General features: G+C 46.5%; 1 protein-coding gene across 2 annotated transcripts in view; it reads right to left on the bottom strand.

The window, feature by feature from the left end:
• CCDC73 (coiled-coil domain containing 73) overlaps positions 1-20,655 on the bottom strand; it is a 112,718-nt gene that overhangs the window by 89,135 nt on the left and 2,928 nt on the right. Inside the window, exons 2-3 of one of the 2 annotated variants that reach the window (XM_073604479.1) lie at positions 11,234-11,389; positions 6,532-6,639 (exon numbers count right to left, since the gene is read on the bottom strand). The gene's annotated coding sequence lies outside the window, so the exon portion shown is untranslated. The remainder of the gene's footprint in view (positions 1-6,531; positions 6,640-11,233; positions 11,390-20,655) is intronic. The other variant, XM_073604480.1, reaches the window with a different exon arrangement.

The following is a 20,655-nucleotide window of genomic DNA, read 5'->3' as shown; positions in this document are numbered from 1 at the left end:
TTTAGTAAATAACCCTCATAGTGTTCACATTGAGTGAACGACAGGTTGGTACTATTTTATTTCTGGTCATCGATATCGGTATCACAAATAAAACAAAGACGTAGTGAGTTCTGCGTCAGTTAGGATCTTTTTTGAAGTTAACAGGGTTCTCCAGCCTCTTCCTTTGGAGAAGGGGGGTGTCCACAGGAACCAATTGTCCGGGACAAAGGAGGACCTATGTGACCATATAGCTCACTGGTTAATGATATTGGGGGTTATTTACGAAAGGCAAATCCACTTTACACTACAAGTGCAAAGTGCACTTGAAATTGCACTGAAAGTGCACTTGGAAGTGCAGTTGCTGTAGATCTGAGGGCGACATGCAAGGAAAATAAAAAAACAGCATTTTAGCTTGCACATGATTGGATAATAAAATCAGCAGAGCTTCCCCTCATTTCAGATCTGCCCCTCAGATTTACAGCGACTGCAATTTCAAGTGCACTTGTAGTGCAAAGTGGATTTGCCTTTCGTAAATAACCCCCATTTTCTTTCAGAGATGCGGATGATGTTGTCGACTTTTTTGTCGGTTTTATTTCTTTTCTTATTTTATTCTTACTGCTTTGTTTATATTTGATTTTTAAAACACTCTGATTTGTATAACACTTTAAAATAAAGATATATATATATATATATATATATATATATATATATATATATATATATATATATATATATATATATGCAATATTTAACACACTGAATGGATGTAAATAGAGACATTTTAGAAGAGAGTTTAATAGTACTTTGAAAGCTGTATTGATTAAAAAAAAAAAATTGCCTATCTATTCATCCAGCAAAACCACATTTGCTCTGTGTGAATGGGGCAGAATCAAATATTCTCCTATTTCCTCTACAGGACAAATGTTATTATTTCATAAAACAAAGTGGTGTGGAAAATACTACAATTATAGCCACTAGATGTAGTTGGGGATTGTAGTAAATAAACACTTAATACTTCGGCTCCATCTAGTGGTCATGTGGTATTTTACAAACCACTCTGTTTTATGAACGAATAACATTCGGCATGTAGAGGAAATAGAACATTTGGTTTTGCCCCATTCGCACACAGCAAATGTACAAGCGGTTTCACTGGATGAGTAGCTAGGCAATTTTTTTTTTTATAAACACACCCTTAAGCATGAATGGGCCTTGAAAGTGCTTTTATGGCTTGTTCTATGTAAATACTTTAGTGTGCATGACTGAGCACAGGTTTAATGGAACTTTAGTCAGAGAATTAAGTCCTCCTGGGTTTCATTCATGCTGACCCCCTTGTGCAGGTATAGCTATGTAAAACATAAAAAAAATACAGTAAGTTCCCATAATGTTTAAAATCCAGACATACTCTGTCGCAACCTGCTCTGCACATACTCAGTTGCGGTCTATTTTCAGCGCTGTGCCAAATTGTATCAAATGAGGCAGATCTGCTGACAGCCTAAAGAGTTACTGCTGCTCAGGGGCTCTGGGCTTCAGAAAAATGGCAGCTTCCAGCAAGAAGAAACAGGAGCAATGCTGTAGGCAATTTACAGCACACACTATTTTGGTAGCATAATTACGAATGTGGAACATATGTATGTTCCTAGCTAAAGAACATTCTTTTTATCAAGTTGTTATGGATAAAGTTCCACTTTAAAGGACATCTTGTACCAAAGGTATAGTTGTACATAATCCTTTACGTAGCGCATTAACAAGTCTAAAGTCTCGTTTTAAAGGTTTTCAGCTAATATACAGTGAAAGTCTCATTTGTCTGCTTATAAATAAGAATAATATTATTATACAGTACAGGATTTATATAGCGCCAACAGTTTGCGCAGCGCTTTACAATGTAGGGAGACAATACACCAACAGTACAATTCAAAACAAGAGGGTTAGAGAAGCCCTGTTCCTGCGAGCTTACAATCTAAGAGGGAGGGGCTGGTGAAACAAAAGGTAGGGACTGCGAGGGATGAACTGATGAGGGGAGTAGAATTGGCAAGAAAAAAAGAAATGTTTGTTAATGTTGCACTATGCAGTACATGTGTTCTATACATCTGATGAACGATTCACAGGTGAGTATGCGGTGACCGTCACAGTCACTACTTTATTATGTTATAACGTTTATAGCCTCCTTCGTTTATTAGGCCTCTCTGCAATACTGCTGGTCTTAGTTTTTTAAATCCAACATATCTTTATCAGAAAACAGGGTTCCCTTCCTATAGGGGTGAAGAGCTTATAATTAACATTCATAAGACATCTGCTGCCACCTAGTGGAAAATCAACTACAAAAACAGGCAAAATAACACATTCAGAATTCTGTTACAACTTTAAGCCTAGGTTCACACTGCTGCGGGATTTCATTCCCGCACGTCAGTCCGATTTCTGAGGCGATTTTAGAGACATCTATGCGGGTTCCTGCACAGATGTCTATTGAAATTGCACCCAAAGTCACCAAAAGTAGTAGAGAAACTACTATTGGGAACCGGTGTGGCGCCGCAAAGCCGGCGTCGCACTGATTTGGATGGTGCCATGGTTGGCAATAGCCGCCGATTTGACATGTCAGATCATATCAATGTAAACTTAGGCTCAAGGATAAGGTTACCTTTGGGAACATGTTACACCCGATTTTAGAGTAGAACATGTTGTTCCCAGTGCTGCAGCTATCAACCCCCTCCCTTGTGGCAGCAGTATGGGGAGAAATTCCCCATACTAGCTGTCACTGTTTGAAAACAACATCATTCATACACAGAGCTCTACGTGTCTGAATGAACTACAATCCCTGTGGCAGATCATTGAGTCTTCCTTGTCAGTGAGTATCGGCTTACCTGTACAGGATGAACACTGACAGTGGGCAGTAGACCTGCATGGCATCAGAGATCTGCTGAGCTCCGGTGCAATGCTGTACAGGCTCCTAATACAAAAAATAATAAATGCACATTTTTATCCCTGCACATTTGTTTTTTTTTTATTTTTTTTAAAGTGAACTAATCCTTAAAGGCATTCTGCTCTGTAAGGTATTCATTTTTCTTACAACATAGTGTGTGTGTGTGTGTACTGAGGATGTAGGGCCAGCTAAGGCATCTTTCACACTGAGGCGGTTTTCAGGCGTTTTAGCACTAGAAATAGCCTCTAAATAATGACTGAAAACCGCCTCCCATTCATTTCAGTGTGACTTTTCACACTGGGGCGGTGCGCTTGCGGGACGTTAGAGAAAGTCCTGCAAGCAGCATCTTTGGGGTGGTTTGGGAGTGCTGTATACAGAGTTCCCAAAATACCCTGCCCATTGAACTGAATGGGCAGCGCTTCCAAAGGGCTGCAACACGGGGGCTTTTAACCCCTTCTTTGGGGTTAAAAGCACCTCGCTAGCAACCAAAAAGCACCGCTAAAACAAGCGTTGCTTTAGCGCTAACGTGTGAATGGAGTCTTAAAGAGGATGTAAACCCACTCTGCAGGCTTGTGCCTATAATAAGGCTTACCTGTAGGTACTATTAATATTTCTTAAACCTTCACGGTTTAGGAGATATTCGCAATTCATGCAGCGGGTGATGTCCTTGGCGCATGCGCTCTGAAAAGATGGTATACCTGTGCCATCCCTCCAGAGCTCTGTGCTGCGGTCTGTGACTCCCATGCACTTACGCGGGAGTGCAATTATCGCGGAGCGGCCAATCAGACGGCTGGAGGATGTGAACCCGGAAGGAAGACCGGGTGAAGATGGAAGTTTCTGTCAGAGCTGACAGCGGGGCAGTGCAGGGCTTCGTTCTAAGGTAAGTATTTCATAATGTGCTAGTATGCGATGCACACTAGCACATTATGTCTTTACTTTGCAGGGTTTTAAAAAAAGAAAAATTGGGCATGGTTTACTTCCTCTTTAAGGCCTTCTTATAACAGAAGGTGTTCAGCTGGGCTATGTGATGGAATGAGATATGTGAATACCTTTTGCTTTAGTTAAGCCTTACTGTGCTAACACATTGATTTGGTTGGAGGGCATTGTGACTGCCTAAATCCAATCTCACAATAACCTGTATGGTTACACTGTCTTATTGGGCCCCGAGCCCTACTCCACAGAAGTTATGGTTTTCATACACTGCACTGATGATGGCCAAATAGCCTTAAACATTGCTCTACAGTAATAGACTATACAAAAGCAGTTCTGGATGTGCAACTGGCCAGAGGGACAAAAAGTAATAATTTGTATGGCTCCCCCACTGCCCTGAAATGACTAATAATCGGCTTGTTTTGAGATGTGATGGAATGAGACATATGAATACCTTCTATTTCAGGAAGACCTTATTGTGTACATATTGGAAAGATTTCCACTCTCTTCCTGTCCTGGTAACCAGGCATGTACTGGCCATCAGGACAACCGGGAGTTTCCCGGTGGGCTAATGGCTCAGTGGGCCAGTTTCAGTGACAGCTTCTCTGGTCCACCACCCCCTTCCCCGCAGCGCTCGCCTCCGCTCCCTGGATAGTTGTGCGGTATGTGCTGAATATAGACAAGATCCTCAGGAGTCGGCACTGAGAAGCTCATTGTACGATCCAGAAGGAGAGCAGCCAATCACAGCTGTAACATAACCTTCCTCGGAACTCGTTCTCCTGGTCTTTCCTTCCCCCCGCTCTCCATCTAGATTCCCCGTGGCAGCAGACAGGATGGAGAGCGGGGGGAAGGAAAGACCAGGAGAATGAGTGCCGAGGGAGGTTATGTTACAGCTGTGATTGGCTGCTCTCCTTCTGGATCATATGATGAGCTTCTCAGTGCCGACTCCTGAGGATCATGTCTATATTCAGCACGAACCGCACAACTAGCCAGGGAGAGGAGATGAGCACAGGGGGGGGGGGATCAGAGGAGCGTGTGGGGGACCAGAGAAGCGGGGGGGGGGAACCAGAGAAGCACGGGGGGGACCAGAGGAGCACAAGGGTACAGAGGAGCATGGGGGGCAACAGAGGAGCAGGAGGGGAACGCAGAAGCATGTGGAGGAGCAGAGGGGGCCAGAGAAGCAGGGGGGAGGAGCAGGAAGGGGACCAGAGGAACAGGGAAGGACCGGAGCACGGGGGACTAGAGGAGCAGGGAGGGAGCACGGGGGAGTGGATAGTCAGCTGACTCAACAGCTATGGCCTGGGAGTTTCCCACTTTCCTGCCTAATCTTGTCCCATTGGGGGGAGGCCTAACTGATTCTTTGCCCCGGGTGAAAGAATGTCTAGCTTTGCCACTGGTACTGCCTATAAGAGAAATAAAGTAGAACAGCTAATGGTCAGTGAAGGGGGGGTGTTTGGGTTGGCCGACCGGTATGGGAAAGACCTGTCAAAGTGGGCCAATCTGGATGAAGTCCAGGGCCAAATTTGTGTCCCAGTCCAGCCCTGCTGGTAACACTTTTGGCTGTTCAGCCAGTTTTAGGAAAAAAATAAACATTTTATAAAGATTTCCAGAGTTGTTTGAGATCCTTACCTTTTGTTTATTGGAAGAATGTGTTACAATGTTATTTCTGACACAATCATTAATGGGACACATTATAACCACCTGGGAAAATATCAGTGCGGTAATGAGAAAAGCTGCAGGATTGTCATCTTTCGTAAAGAATCAGCCTTAGCCCACGCCCCAGTCACATCGGAATGATTTGGCAAGTGATTTAACATGCCATATTGCATGCTAAATCGGTGGCTATTGTCGACAATGGCACCATCTGAATTAGTGCAATGCCGACTTTGCAGTACCGCACTGATTCCCAAAAGTAGTTCCTCTACAACTTTTGGCAACTTTGGTGGCGATCTGAATAGACATTTGTGCATGATTCCGCACAGACTGCATTGCTAGTTTGAAATTGTGCGAGTTCAGCTGGACTCGCATGGTTTCAAACCCGTATCAGTGTGAACCTGGGCTCAAATCACCGGTGCTAAATAATGGAAAGCCTGAAAACATGACCTGTTGGGGGTATTGGGGACTGGAGTTGAGAAACATTGGTCCACTCCACCTAGATCACGTAGTTCAATTTTGGAGTAAGGGTTGTACTACATTTGAAGTAGAAGGCAAAAAATACTCCCCCCCACCCGCCCCATTTTGGATAGCTTAAAGGAGGGTTATAACCCCTGTCCATTTTATTTTTGACCATCTGTGTCCCATTGAGATTTCCCTTCACTTCCTGTCCCAAAACAGGAAGTGAGAGGAAATCCCTCCAAAGTGAGGGAATCCCTAGATGTCACCAGAGCAAGGGTACCCACTGGAAGATTTCCCTTCTATTCCTCTCTGACACCCAAAATTTTGGATTTTCTTGGGATATCGGTAAACAAGATAAATAGGAGAGAGTGAATCTACCTAATAGGGACACAAACAGCAATAAACTCCTGACAGGCGTTCTCAGCTCAAAGTAGAAACAAATCTGATTGGCAGGTATGGGGAGCACCCAAATTTGCTACAAATTTTTATACATAAGGCCCTTGTAATGTGCAATAATCACCATATCTACTTTAGTCTGTTATTGTGACATAATACCAAAACAATTACACTTTTAACTGCAAGTAACAAACCTGTGTAATGTTGTATAATTAAATTTGTAGAGCACATTTTGAGAACCGCTTTTCAAAATGGCCAAAAATATGTAAGAAGGCCTTCTGTGTTGAGCATCGATTGCACCTCTGTAATAAAAAGAAATTAGACATTTTAGAAGAAATACTAGTTTGGAAAGATGTGCGGTCATAGCTCCCCCTACCGACTGACTTAAAGAAGTACAGATTACAGTCCAATATGTTCTGGTTTCACATCAAGTCTGTTACATTTAGCTTGCGTGAATGCGTGTTAAATGTGCTTGCATTGACATGTGTCTACATTTTTTTTTCTAACACATTGGGGGAGATTTACTAAAACTGAAATCTGGTACAGCTGTGGATATTAGCCAATCAGCTTCTTAAATTAAAGTGATTCTAGAATCTAAAGGCTCAAAAGGTTTTTTATCCTCATGTATTCTATGCACGACGGTAAAAAAAACCTCTGTGCAGCAGCGCTTATAAAATAAAACCAAAGAACTTCCAAGCTCAACTTACCAACCAGCCTGCGACCAACCGAATTAACGTGCCTAACAGTTTGCGTTAAAAACAGGGGTTTAGTTGCACACATTTGCAAATACATGAGTAAGCTGCAGGCCACGGCAAGGCACCCTGTATCCTGCAGACCCTAACTCTAACTTTGAAGAGTCTCCACAGTGTGAGCACATGTATTCTAATGGATAGATGAAGGGCAGATGACTGGAGGGAGCCCAACCCTCCTTAAAGGCGAAGGAGCACACTGAACATCCAGCACATTGCACAATGGCAGCAAAGGTGTCAGTGCGTTGCCTGATCAATATGTCAACAATACAAAAAAAGGGTCACTGCCCCACCTATAAGCTCCCTGCCCTCCTAATACTCACCCGAGACCCATCTCGATCCAGCAATGCGCACAAGAGCCTCGGCTCTCCGGGGCTTCTGCCTCCTTATTGGCTGATGTCAATCACAGCCAGTGATCCAATGAGCCGGGATAGGGGCTATGCTGCATCTGTGTGTCTGAATGGACAGGCAGAGCAGCGGCTCAGAGGCGAGCTTGCTTGGGTTCCCCACATAGCAAGCTATTTGCTGTGGGGCCATTTGGAGGGAGGGAGGGGCCAGGAGCGCCAGCGGGGGACCCAAGAAGAGGATCTGGGCTGCTCTGTGCAAGACCACTACACAGAGCAGGCAAGTATAACAGGTTTGCTATTTAATATCACTTTAAGCTTTGACAATAAAACCTAGAAGATGATTGGTTACTATAAGCAGTTGCACCAGATTCTATGTGCACCAGTTTTAGTAAATCTCCCCCATTGTGTTGCATTGATATGCACTGTATTAATGTTTTGCATTGAAGTTTCATTTTTTTGTTTTTTCTTTATTATTCACAGTAGAAGACAAAATACATTGTTCTTCTTTCCTAAAACCTTATTCATACATCCTATAAGGTGCAGACAGCGGGATCTGTGTGTCTGGAATCCCGGACAGCTTTAGCCGGGAAGCCTTTACAAAGCAATGACAGGGGTAGTAGCTGTCCATGGCTTTCTGCATGTCTCCACCCATTCAGCGGTTACCGGCAGCAAGGACAGATGATCAGTCTTGGATGCCATCTCTGTTTTGAGGTCTGGTCATCTGTCCACAGCTGTAAGTAACCATTAGATACACTATATTACCAAAAGTATTGGGACACCTGCCTTTACACGCACATGAACTTTAATGGCATCCCAGTCTTTGTCCATAGGGTTCAATATTGAGTTGGCCCACCCTTTGCAGCTATAACAGCTTCAACTCTTCTGGGAAGGCTGTCCACAAGGTCTAGGAGTGTGTCTATGGGAATGTTTGACCATTCTTCCAGAAGTGCATTTGTGAGGTCAGGCACATCACAAGAGAAGGCCTGACTCAGTCTCCGCTCTAATTCTTCCCAAAGGTGTTCTATCGGGTTGATGTGTAGGCCAGTCAAGTTCCTCCACCCCAAACTTGCTTATCCATGTCTTTATGGACCTTGCTCTGTGCACTGGTCCAAACCATTTGGTGGAGAGGGGGGGGATTATGGTGTGGGGTTGTTTTCAGGTGTTGGGCTTGGTCCCTTAGTTCCAGTGAAGGGAACTCTTAAGGCGTCAGCATACCAAGACATTTTGGACAATTTCATGCTCCCAACTTTGTGGGAACAGTTTGGTGATGGCCCCTTCCTGTTCCAACATGACTGCGCACCAGTACACAAAGCAAGATCCATAAAGACATGGATGAGCGAGTTTGGAGTGGAGGAACATGACTGGCCTGCACAGAGTCCTGGCCTCAACCCAATAAAACACCTTTGGGATGAATTAGAGCGGAGACTGCGAGCCAGGCCTTCTTGTCCACTTCAGTACCTGACCTCACAAATGAGATTTAATATCACTTTAATGGCCAATTCAAAGTGAAAAGGGTTGCCTTAATGCACTATGGGTAATACACACATATGTGAGAATGGGCCTTACAGCTGTTTACATCTGGACGGTTAAGAATTAAGAATAACACAAAAGAGGCCAGAGGTAAAAGCTCAAAAGGCATTGCCAACATCCTGATTAGAATATGGAAAAAGGGAAATAAGAATAATGACTTCTTAAAGTGACAAACAATATCCTTATTCAACAAAAATAATCCATATGCATCCACCATGTAATGGTCCTGTAAAAAATTCAGTACATATTATACAGTATTAGTTCCAATCATACGCAAAAAAAAAAAAAAATGTGGAAGGGGCTGAAAGCAATAGAGCAGGGATATGCAATTAGCGGACCTCCAGCTGTTGCAAAACTACAAGTCCCATCATGCCTCTGCCTCTGAGTGTCATGCTTGCGGCTGTCAGAGTCTTGCTATGCCTCATGGGAGTTGTAGTTCTGCAACAGCTGGAGGTCCGCTAATTGCATATCCCTGCAATAGAGGATACTTTTTTTTTTTTTTTTGAGTAGGAATACAGATTTGAAAAGACTGTTTCAAAATCAGAGTTTAGTGTCAGCCCCAAATGTCAGAAGACATCAGCCAGTTAAAAAAAAAGAAAAAAAAAAAAAAAAAAAAAGAAGAAGAACACACACACCCGATATTCAGCCCGTGTGTATGCCACCCTGTCCAACAGAAGCGAGTCATTTGTTTGGCTTGTCAGACAAGCATGCTGGAAAACAAGGAGCCAACTGACTCTCGATCAGAGCTCTGCGCCAATGGTGGAGATCGCTGATTGGCGGGGGGAGGGGTACGCGGGGCATCCCCCCGTCAGGACGTAACAACTCAGCAGGAGAGATCGCTATACTAATTTTTAATAATATTGCATAGTTAGTATAGCAGCTCTGACCAAAGCTGACAGTTTTTTTTTTTTTGTTCAACTAACTGGGTTGATTGAAAAAAAAAAAAAACTCATAGTGTGTACCAGGCTTAAGAAAAAAAACAAAAAACTGACATTTCAGGAGGAGCCGCTGTACTATCTGATGTTAGTACAGTGATCTTCCCTGCTGTGCTATTGTGTTCAGACAGGGGGACACCACCCTACCCCCCACCCTCCAGCAGACCTTTTTTGGTCATGCCCCTTTGACAGAAGCCGGCTTACGTCAGACCGGCTGCAGTACACACAGGTTGAATCCCCCCGACATTCGGCCTGTGTGTACTAAGCTTCAGAGTCCCCTTCCCATCCAAGTATGAAATGATTTGGCTACAACACAAGCATTAATACAATCATTGCATTTCTTTATTCCGAATCATTATTTAACACTTGAGAGTCTATTGTTGTTCTCTCTATGTTAATAAGATACTTAATTTATAGTAAAAAAAAAAAAATTAAATAAAAACCACACACACACACACACAGGTCTGTTAGATTACAGAGAGCACTGGGCAGGATGGTCAAACTCTGGTGCCCACATAGTCATATCTATACAATCTGCTCAACCGTTACAAGGATAGTGGAAGGAAGACAATGAAAATGTGAGTTTAGTATAACAGGCCAAATTCATGAAGCTTTACACAAGTATAAGAAACTATTTTGGCTCATTTTCCAATCATTTTTTTTTTAAATTAGGTTCCTTATACTGATATTAAAGTTTTGCAAGCTGAGCCTCATAACTGGCTGAATATAACTTCAGTGCAGATTTCCAGATACAAGTGACACCACCGAGCCCCATATCTCAATGATGTTACAAGTCTCCGGCTCCTGATGTTTGGCCAACAATGACCTCACAGGGTGGAAACTGGTAGACACTTGTCTAAGGGTGCACTCACACCGAGGCGTCAGCGGTAAAGCGATGCTATTTTTAGCGGCGCCTTACCGTTGTTTTTGCGGAGGTTTTCGGCCACTAGCGGGGTGCTTTTAACCCCCGCTAGCAGCCAGAAAAGGGTTAATATTGCCCGCAAAGCGCCGCTGCAGCAGCGGTTTGGCGGCGCTGCCCAATCATTTCAATGGGCAGGAGCGGTGTACACACCGCTCCTTCACCGCCCCAAAGACGCTGCTTGCAGGAGTTTTTTTAACGTCCTGCCAGCGCACTGCTCCAGTGTGAAAGCACTCAGGCTTTCACACTGAGACTGCAGGGGAGTCGTTTTTCAGGCGCTATTTTTAGCTCAAAAGCGCCTGAAAAACGCCTCCAGTGTGAAAGGAGTCTAAAGAACATTTTAAAACTCGGACAATTTAGTGCAAAAGAGTCAGTCTGAATTCACATTATTCCAGTCAGAAAAGGTTGATACAAACATTTTTATTTATGGAGATGCTACTGTACATTGTATACATTGTGTGATGTCCAGTCTGGGAAGGTGTCTAGAGCAAATATGGGTATTCCCCAAGTATAAAGTCCAAAACATAAAACGCCAGGATGCTGATTAAATTTGTCCCCAATCCAGCTTTCATCTAAAAAAAATTAAAAATAAATAAGGAAACAAAGATAAAGTATTAGAACAAAGCCAATGTACACCATGTTCAAATACAATATATCAAAAGCTGCAATTGTGTCTAAATACAAGAGATGTGTGTATCGTTATTTGAATGTTGGTGTCCTTTGTGCATTTCTTCCAGATCTGTGCAGTAATCCAGCATGCAACAACGTCTGCACTTTTCCCCTGTTCAGGAGCTTCCGATAAAAAAAAAAAAAAAAAAAAAAAAAAAGTCAGTGCTGCTCTCTCCTCTCGTTCAGGGTGACTGGTTTTGTGTTTGCCCCCCTGTAGTTTCTTGCAGGTAGCCTGTAGTTTAAAGTGATTCTAAAAGGCAGAAGGTTTTCACCTTAATGAATTCTACGCATTAAGATAAAAAAACCTTCTGTGTGTAGCAGCCCCCTAATACTTACCCGAGTCCCATCTCTATCCAGCGATGTTGCACGAGAGCCTCGGCTTTCCGGGGACTCTGCTTCCTCATTGGCTGAGACAGCAGCGGGCACCATTGGCTTCCGCTGCTGTCAAAATCAGTGAGCCGCAGCTCTGCGTCTAAATGGGACACAGAGAGCAGCAGCGAGGAAGCCAGCCTACTCGGGTGCCCCCACAGCAAGCAGCTTGCCAGGAGTGCCGGCAGGGGGACTCAAGAAGAGGAAGAACGAGACTTCTCTGTGCAAAACCACTACACAGAGCAGGTAAGTATAACATAAATAAAAATAAATAAATAAGATTAGCCCATATCACTTTAAAGGATAAGTCCACCATTGAGAATGTTCCACACGTGTTTAGGGTAAAACATCTAACATGTTACCAATGCTGCAGCCGCTGCCGATTCCCCCCTCCCTGCGACAGCAGTATGGGGAGAAGTTCAACAAACTACTGGTCAGTTTTCATAGGCTTGCGCAGCCTATTGGATTAGGGTGTGCACCCCAAAACTCACACGTGTATATATATTTATTTATTACACACACACACATATACGCACAGACACACACTGTTAAATAAATGTAAATAAACATTTTGAAATGTGTTAAAACAATTTTTAATATATAAATGCATTTTACATCATATGGCAGAGCTGGTCAGAGGGAGAAAGTGGGGGTGAGAGAGGGGGGACATGGGATCAGTTGGCAGTGGTGGTGGGGGTGATCAGTGGCAGTGCTGGAGGGAGGGGGGGTGATCAGTGGCAGTGCTGGAGGGAGGGGGGGTGATCAGTGGCAGTGCTGGAGGGAGGGGGGCTGATCAGTGGCAGTGTTGGAGAGGGGGGCTGATCAGTGGCAGTGCTGGAGAGGGGGCTGATCAGTGGCAGTGCTGGAGAGGGGGGCTGATCAGTGGCAGTGCTGGAGAGGGGGGCTGATCAGTGGCAGTGCTGGAGAGGGGGGCTGATCAGTGGCAGTGCTGGAGAGGGGGCTGATCAGTGGCAGTGCTGGAGAGGGGTTGATGAATCAGTGACAGTTGTGGTGGGGGGTAATGGTATCAGTGGCAGTACTAGGGTGGGATGAGTGGCAGTGCTAGGGGATTGATGGGATCAGTGGCAGTGCTGGGGGGGATGGGATCAGTGGCAGTGCTGGAAAGTTGATGGGATCAGTGATGTTGATGGTGGTTGTGGTGGGGTAATGATATCAGTGGCAGTACTGGGGGAATGGGATGAGTGGCAAGGTTGGGGGGATCATTGGCAGTGCTAGGGGTTGATGGGATTAGTGGCAGTGGTGGGGGGGGTTCATGGCAGTACTGGGGGGGGGGGGGGTGAGTGGCAGTGGAGGGGGGGGGCAATGCTGGGGGGAGATAGGATGAGTGGCAGTGTTGAAGGGCATGAGATCAGTGGCAGCAGTGGTGGAGGGGTGGGATCAGTGACAGTGCTTGGTGGGGGAGATAGGATGAGTGGCAGTGCTGGGGGACATGGCAGCAGTGTGGAGGGGGATGGGATTGGTGGTAGTGCTGGGTGGGGGTATGGATGGGATCGGTGGCAGTGCTGGGTGGGGGTATGGATGGGATCGGTGGCAGTGCTGGATGGGGGGGTGGATGGGATCAGTGGAAGTGCTGGGTGGGGGGATGGATGGGGTCAGTGGCAGTGCTGGGTGGGGGGATGGATGCTGTCAGTGGCAGTGCTGGGTGGGGGGATGGATGGGGTCAGTGGCGGCGCTGGGTGGGGGGGGGGATGGGATCGGTGGCAGCGCTGGGTGGGGGGGGGAAGGATGGGATCAGTGGCAGCGCTGGGTGTGGGGGAAGGATAGGATCGGTGGCAGTGCTGGGTGGGGGGGATGGACGGGATCGGTGGCAGTGCTGGGTGGGGGGGATGGACGGGATCGGTGGCAGTGCTGGGTGGGGGGGATGGACGGGATCGGTGGCAGTGCTGGGTGGGGGGGATGGACGGGATCGGTGGCAGTACTGGGTGGGGGGGATGGACGGGATCGGTGGCAGTGCTGGGTGGGGGGATGGACAGGATCGGTGGCAGTGCTGGGTGGGGGGATGGATGGGATTGGTGGCACTCACTTGCTCTCAGTGTGGACTCCATGCTTGCTGTGTCTCCGGCTCCCTCCAGGCTTCACGTGTTTCCTCACACAGCGGAGACCTCCTCCGTTCTTCCTAATGGGTCAGCTGGCTATTGCAGTCCCCCGGACACCATGCCCCCATCTGCCTGCTGCTGCAAATTCAATGGCCGGAGCAGCTGGGTGGGCAGTCCTGCAGCAGTTACTTAGAACGAAAGAATCAGGGGGAGCTGGGAGGCGGAGCCAGCAGTTCTAGTACAGTAGCCGATGGAAACATAGAACACCAGGCTGGATGAGAGGGGCAACGGGGCGGTATATAGAACAGCCGATGCTCTGCATTTTCCTCCATGCAGGCCCTGAATGCTCGCTTCTCCTCCTCTTCCTCCCGAAGGCATTCAACGGCTGTAGGGCAGAAAATGCAGAGCATCGGTTGTTCTATATGCCGCCTGCTGCCCCTCTCATCCAGGTGTAGACAAGTATGTCAGGGGATTAGGACCCGGCACCCCCCCCCGCGCACGCCTATGTCAGTATTTTAAATAAGCGCAGGTGTGCGGGGCTCTGCCCACTCGGCCAGGTCATTCATTCTTAGAGATCTGTGAATGAACTACAAGTACCGACATTCTTTGCAGATGTCGGCTTGTAATTCTCAATGAACAACCACGGCGCTGTGCAGCTCTCTAGGTAGTTTATTGATTCTTCCTGTCAGTGTATCTGCTTGCCCATTCGAGATGTACGGGCACACAAATGCACTGACAGGTCTGCAAGAGACCTGCATAGAACCAGCAATCTTCTGATCGCTAGTGCAAAGCTTTACAGGCTCAAAAAAATAAATAAAAAATAAATACACTTTTACCTGCAAAAAAAAAAAAAAAAAAAAGTGCTCTACTTTAACAATTTCCAGCCCAGGTCTATTATGGCACTCCTCTCCTACATGTAAAAATTAATAATTTTTTTGCTTAAAAAAAAAACGAAAATCAGAACCCCCAAACATGTATATTTTTTAGCAGAGATCCTAGGGAAAAAAATAGCGGTCATTGCAACTTTTTGTGTCACACGGTATTTGTGCAGCAATTTTTCAAAATGCGTTTTTTTTTGTGGAAAAAAAACTGTTTCTTGAGAAAAAAAAAAAAAATCAAAAAAAAATCAAAAAAAACACCAAACACTAATGTTAGCCCAATTTTATTGGTCCTGGGCTAGAATTATTGCTCTCGCTCTAACAATCGTGGTGATACCTCACCTGTGGTTTATTCCCATTACAAGGATTGTAAACATCCCTTGTAATAGGAATAGCGCATGGCAGGTCCTCTTTACAGAAAGATGTGGGGTCTATAAGACCTCACATCTCTCCTTTAGACTGGAAAGCCTGAGATCAAAAAAAAAAAAAAAAATTACACAATCTCAGCCTTTCCCGCTGACGTCACTTCACACTATGGTAGCTGTTACAGGTGGCTGTAACGTGCATTTAAAAGAGAAGTATGTGGTTTGGGAGAGTTAATGGGGCATGCATGGAGTGCGCTATGGAGTATAGAAAGGTAAAGGGGATGGGGTATGCATGGAGTGCGCTATGGAGTATAGGTGAGCTAATGGGGCATGCATGGAGTGCGCTATGTAGTATAGGGCATGCATGGAGTGTGCTATGGTGTACAGGAGAGTGTAAAAGGATGTATGGAGTGCACTATGAAATATAGGACAGTTAATGTTGCATGCATGGAGTGTGCTATGGGGTATAGGAGAGTGTATGGAGCATGCATGGAGTGCGCTATAGAATATAGGGGAGTGTATGGGGCATGCATGGAGTGTGCTATGGAGTATAGGATAGTTAATGGGGCATGCATGGAGTGCACTATGGAATATAGGAGAGTGTATGGGGCATGCATGGAGTGTGCTATGGGGCATAGGAGAGTGTATGGGGCATGCATGGAGTGTGCTCTGGTGTATAGGAGAGTGTATGAGGATGCATGGAGTGTTCTATGGAGTATAGGAGAGTTAATGGGGCATGTATAGAGTGCGCTATGGAGTATAGGAGAGTGTATGGGGCATGCATGGAGTGCGCTATGAGGTATAGAAGCGTGTATAAGGATGCATGGAGTGCACTATGGAGTATAGGAGAGTTAATAGGGCATGCATGGAGCGTGCCATGGGGTATAGGAGAGTGTATGGGGCATGCATGGAGTGTGCTATGGAGTATAGGAGAGTTAATAGGGCATGGATGGAGTGCGCTATGGGGTAAGGAGAGTGTATGGGGATGCATAGAGTGCACTATGGGGTATAGGAGAGTGTATGGGGCATGCATGAAGTGCACTATGGGGTATAGGAGAGTGTATGGGGTATGCATGGAGTGTGCTTTGGGGTATAGGAGAGTTACTGGGGCATGCATGGAGTATGCTATGGCGTATGGAGAGGTAATGGGGCATGCATGGAGTGCACTATGTAGTATAGGAGAGCGTATGGGGCATGCATGGAGTGCGCTGTAGAGTATAGGAGAGCGTATGGGGCATGCATGGAGTGTGCTATGGGGTATAGGAGAGTGTATGGATCATGCATGGAGTGCGCTATAGAATATGGGGGAGTGTATGGGGCATGCATGGAGTGTGCTATGGAGTATAGAATGGAATGGGCTATGGAGTATAGGAGAGTGTATGGGGCATGCATGGAGTGCGCTATAGAGTATAGGGTAGTGTATGGGGCATGCATGGAGTGCGCTATGGGGTATAGGAGAGTGCATGGTGCATACATGGTGTGTGCTATGGGGTATAGGGGAGTGTATTGGGCATGCATGGAGTGCGCTATGGAGTATACGAGAGTGTATAAGGATGCATGGAGTGTGTTATGGAGTATAGGAGAGTTAATAGGGCACACATGGAGTGCGTTATGGGGTATAGGAAAGTGTATGGGGCACGTATGGAGTGCGCTATGGGGTCAGGAGAGTGTATGGGGACGCATGGAGTGTGCTATGGTGTATAGGAGATTGTATGGGTCATGCATGGAGTGTGCTTTTGGGTATAGTAGAGTGTATGGGTCATGCATGGAGTGTGCTATGGAGTATAGGGGAGTATATGGGGCATGCATGGAGTGCGCTTTGGGCTATAGGAGAGTGTATGGGGCATGAATAGACTGCACTATGGAGTATAGGAGAGTGTATGGAGCATGCATGGAGTGCGCTATAAGGTATAGGGGAGTGTATGGGGTATGCATGGAGTGTGCTATGGATTATAGGGGAGTGTATGGGGCATGCAAGGAGTGCACTATGGAGTATAGGGGAGTGTATGAGGCATACATGGAGTGCGCTGTAGAGTATAGGAGCGCGTATGGGGCATACATGGGGTGTGCTATGGGGTATATGAGAGTGTATGGGGCATGCATGGAGTGCGCTGTGGGGTATAGGAGAGTTAATGGGCCATGCATGGAGTGCGCTATAGAGTATAAGAGAGTGTATGGGGCATGCATGGAGTGCGCTATGGAGTATAGGAGAGCGTATGGGGCATGCATGGAGTGTGCATGGATCATGCATGGAGTGCGCTATAGAATATGGGGGAGTGTATGGGGCATGCATGGAGTGCGCTATAGAATATGGGGGAGTGTATGGGGCATGCATGGAGTGTGCTATGGAGTATAGAAGAGTTAATGGGGCATGAATGGAGTGGGCTATGGAGTATAGGAGAGTGTATGGGGCATGCACGGAGGTTCGCTATAGGGTATAGGGGAGTGTATGGGACATGCATGGAGTGCGCTATAGAGTATAGGGTAGTGTATGGGGCATGCATGGAGTGTGCTATGGGGTATAGGAGAGTGCATGGTGCATACATGGAGTGTGCTATGGGGTATAGGGGAGTGTATTGGGCATGCATGGAGTGCGCTATGGAGTATACGAGAGTGTATAAGGGTGCATGGAGTGTGTTATGTAGTATAGGAGAGTTAATAGGGCACACATGGAGTGCGTTACGGGGTATAGGAAAGTGTATGGGGCATGCATGGAGTGCGCTATGGGGTAAGGAGAGTGTATGGGGATGCATGGAGTGTGCTATGGTGTATAGGAGATTGAATGGGTCATGCATGGAGTGTGCTTTCAGGTATAGGAGAGTGTATGGGTCATGCATGGAGTGTGTTATGGAGTATAGGGGAGTGTATGGGGCATGCATGGAGTGTGCTTTGGGGTATAGGAGAGTGTATGGGACATGCATAGAGTGTGCTTTGGGGTATAGGAGTGTATGGGGCATGCATGGAGTGTGCTATGGCGTATGGAGAGGTAATGGGGCATGCATGGAACGCGCTATGGATTATAGGGGAGTGTATGGAGCATGCTGTTGCATATAGGAGAGTTAATGGGGTATGCATGGAGTGCGCTATGGAGTATAGGGGAGTGTATGGGGCATGCATGGAGTGCGCTGTAGAGTATAGGAGAGCGCATGGGGCATACATGGGGTGCGCTATGGGATATAGGAGAGTGTATGGAGCATGCATGGAGTGCGCTATAGAATATAGGGGAGTGTATGGGGCATGCATGGAGTGTGCTATGGGGTATAGGAGAGTGTATGGGGCATGCATGGAGTATGCTATGGCGTATGGAGAGGTAATGGGGCATGCATGGAGTGCGCTATGGAGTATAGGGGAGTGTATGGGGCATGCATGGAGTGCGCTGTAGAGTATAGGAGAGTGTATGGATCATGCATGGAGTGCGCTATAGAATATGGGGGAGTGTATGGGGCATGCATGGAGTGTGCTATGGAGCATAGAAGAGTTAATGAGGCATGAATGGAGTGTGCTATGGAGTATAGGAGAGTGTATGGGGCATGCACGGAGGTGCGCTATAGGGTATAGGGGAGTGTATGGGGCATGCATGGAGTGCGCTATAGAGTATAGTGTAGTGTATGGGGCATGCATGGAGTGCGCTATGGGGTATAGGGGAGTGTATTGGGCATGCATGGAGTGCGCTATGGGGTAAGGAGAGTGTATGGGGACGCAAGGAGTGTGCTATGGTGTATAGGAAATTGTATGGGTCATGCATGGAGTGTGCTTTCGGGTATAGGAGAGTGTATGGGTCATGCATGGAGTGTGCTATGGAGTATAGGGGAGTGTATGGGGCATGCATGGAGTGCGCTATGGAGTATAGGAGAGTGTATTGGTCATGCATGGGGCATGCATAGACTGCACTATGGGGTATAGGAGAGTGTATGGGGCATGCATGGAGTGTGCTATGGCGTATGGAGAGGTAATGGGGCATGCATGGAACACGCTATGGATTATAGGGGAGTGTATGGAGCATGCTGTTGCGTATAGGAGAGTTAATGGGGCATGCATGGAGTGCACTATGGAGTATAGAGAGGTAATAAGGATGGGGTATGCATGGAGTGCGCTATGTAGTATAGGGGAGTGTATGGGGCATGCATGGAGTGCGCTGTAGAGTATAGGAGAGCGCATGGGGCATACATGGGGTGTGCTATGGGATATAGGAGAGTGTATGGAGCATGCATGGAGTGCGCTATAGAATATAGGGGAGTGTATGGGGCATGCATGGAGTGTGCTTTGGGGTATAGGAGAGTTACTGGGGCATACATGGAGTATGCTATGGCGTATGGAGAGGTAATGGGGCATGCATGGAGTGCGCTATGGAGTATAGGGGAGTGTATGGGGCATGCATGGAGTGCGCTGTAGAGTATAGGAGAGTGTATGGGTCATGCATGGAGTGCCCTATAGAATATGGGGGAGTGTATGGGGCATGCATGGAGTGTGCTATGGAGCATAGAAGAGTTAATGAGGCATGAATGGAGTGTGCTATGGAGTATAGGAGAGTGTATGGGGCATGCATGGAGTGCGCTATAGAGTATAGTGTAGTGTATGGGGTATAGGGGAGTGTATTGGGCATGCATGGAGTGCGCTATGGGGTAAGGAGAGTGTATGGGGACGCAAGGAGTGTGCTATGGTGTATAGGAAATTGTATGGGTCATGCACGGAGTGTGCTTTCGGGTATAGGAGAGTGTATGGGTCATGCATGGAGTGTGCTATGGAGTATAGGAGAGTGTATTGGTCATGCATGGAGTGCACTATGGAGTATAGGAGAGTGTATTGGTCATGCATGGAGTGTGCATGGGGCATGCATAGAGTGCACTATGGGGTATAGGAGAGTGTATGGGGCATGCATGGAGTGTGCTATGGCCTATGGAGAGGTAATGGGGCATGCATGGAACGTGCTATGGATTATAGGGGAGTGTATGGAGCATGCATGGAGCATGCTGTTGCATATAGGAGAGTTAATGGGGCATGCATGGAGTATGCTATGGCGTATAGAGAGGTAATAAGGATTGGGTATGCATGGAGTGCGCTATGGAGTATAGGGGAGTGTATGGGGCATGCATGGAGTGCGCTGTAGAGTATAGGAGAGTGTATGGGGCATACACGTGGTGTGCTATGAAGTGTAGGAGAGAGTGTATGGGGCATGCATGGAGTGAGCTATAGGGGAGTGTATGACGAATGCATGGGGTGTGCTATAGAGTATAGAGAGGTAATGGGGCATGTATGGAGCGTGCTATGGAGGATAGGGGAGTGTATGGGGTATGTATGGAGTGTGCTATGGAGTATAGGAGAGTTAATTGGGCATGCATGGAGTGCGCTATAGTGTATAAGAGAGTATATGGGGCATGCATGGAGTGTGCTCTGGTGTATAGGAGAGTGCATGGTGCATACATGGAGTGTGCTCTGGTGTATAGGAGAGTGTATGAGGATGCATGGATTGTGCTATGGAGTATAGGAGAATTAATGGGGC

The sequence above is a fragment of the Aquarana catesbeiana genome, linkage group LG11 (assembly GCF_042186555.1).
Source record: "Aquarana catesbeiana isolate 2022-GZ linkage group LG11, ASM4218655v1, whole genome shotgun sequence".
NCBI lineage: Eukaryota > Metazoa > Chordata > Amphibia > Anura > Ranidae > Aquarana > Aquarana catesbeiana.
This window is presented reverse-complemented; position numbering and strand designations above follow the sequence as displayed.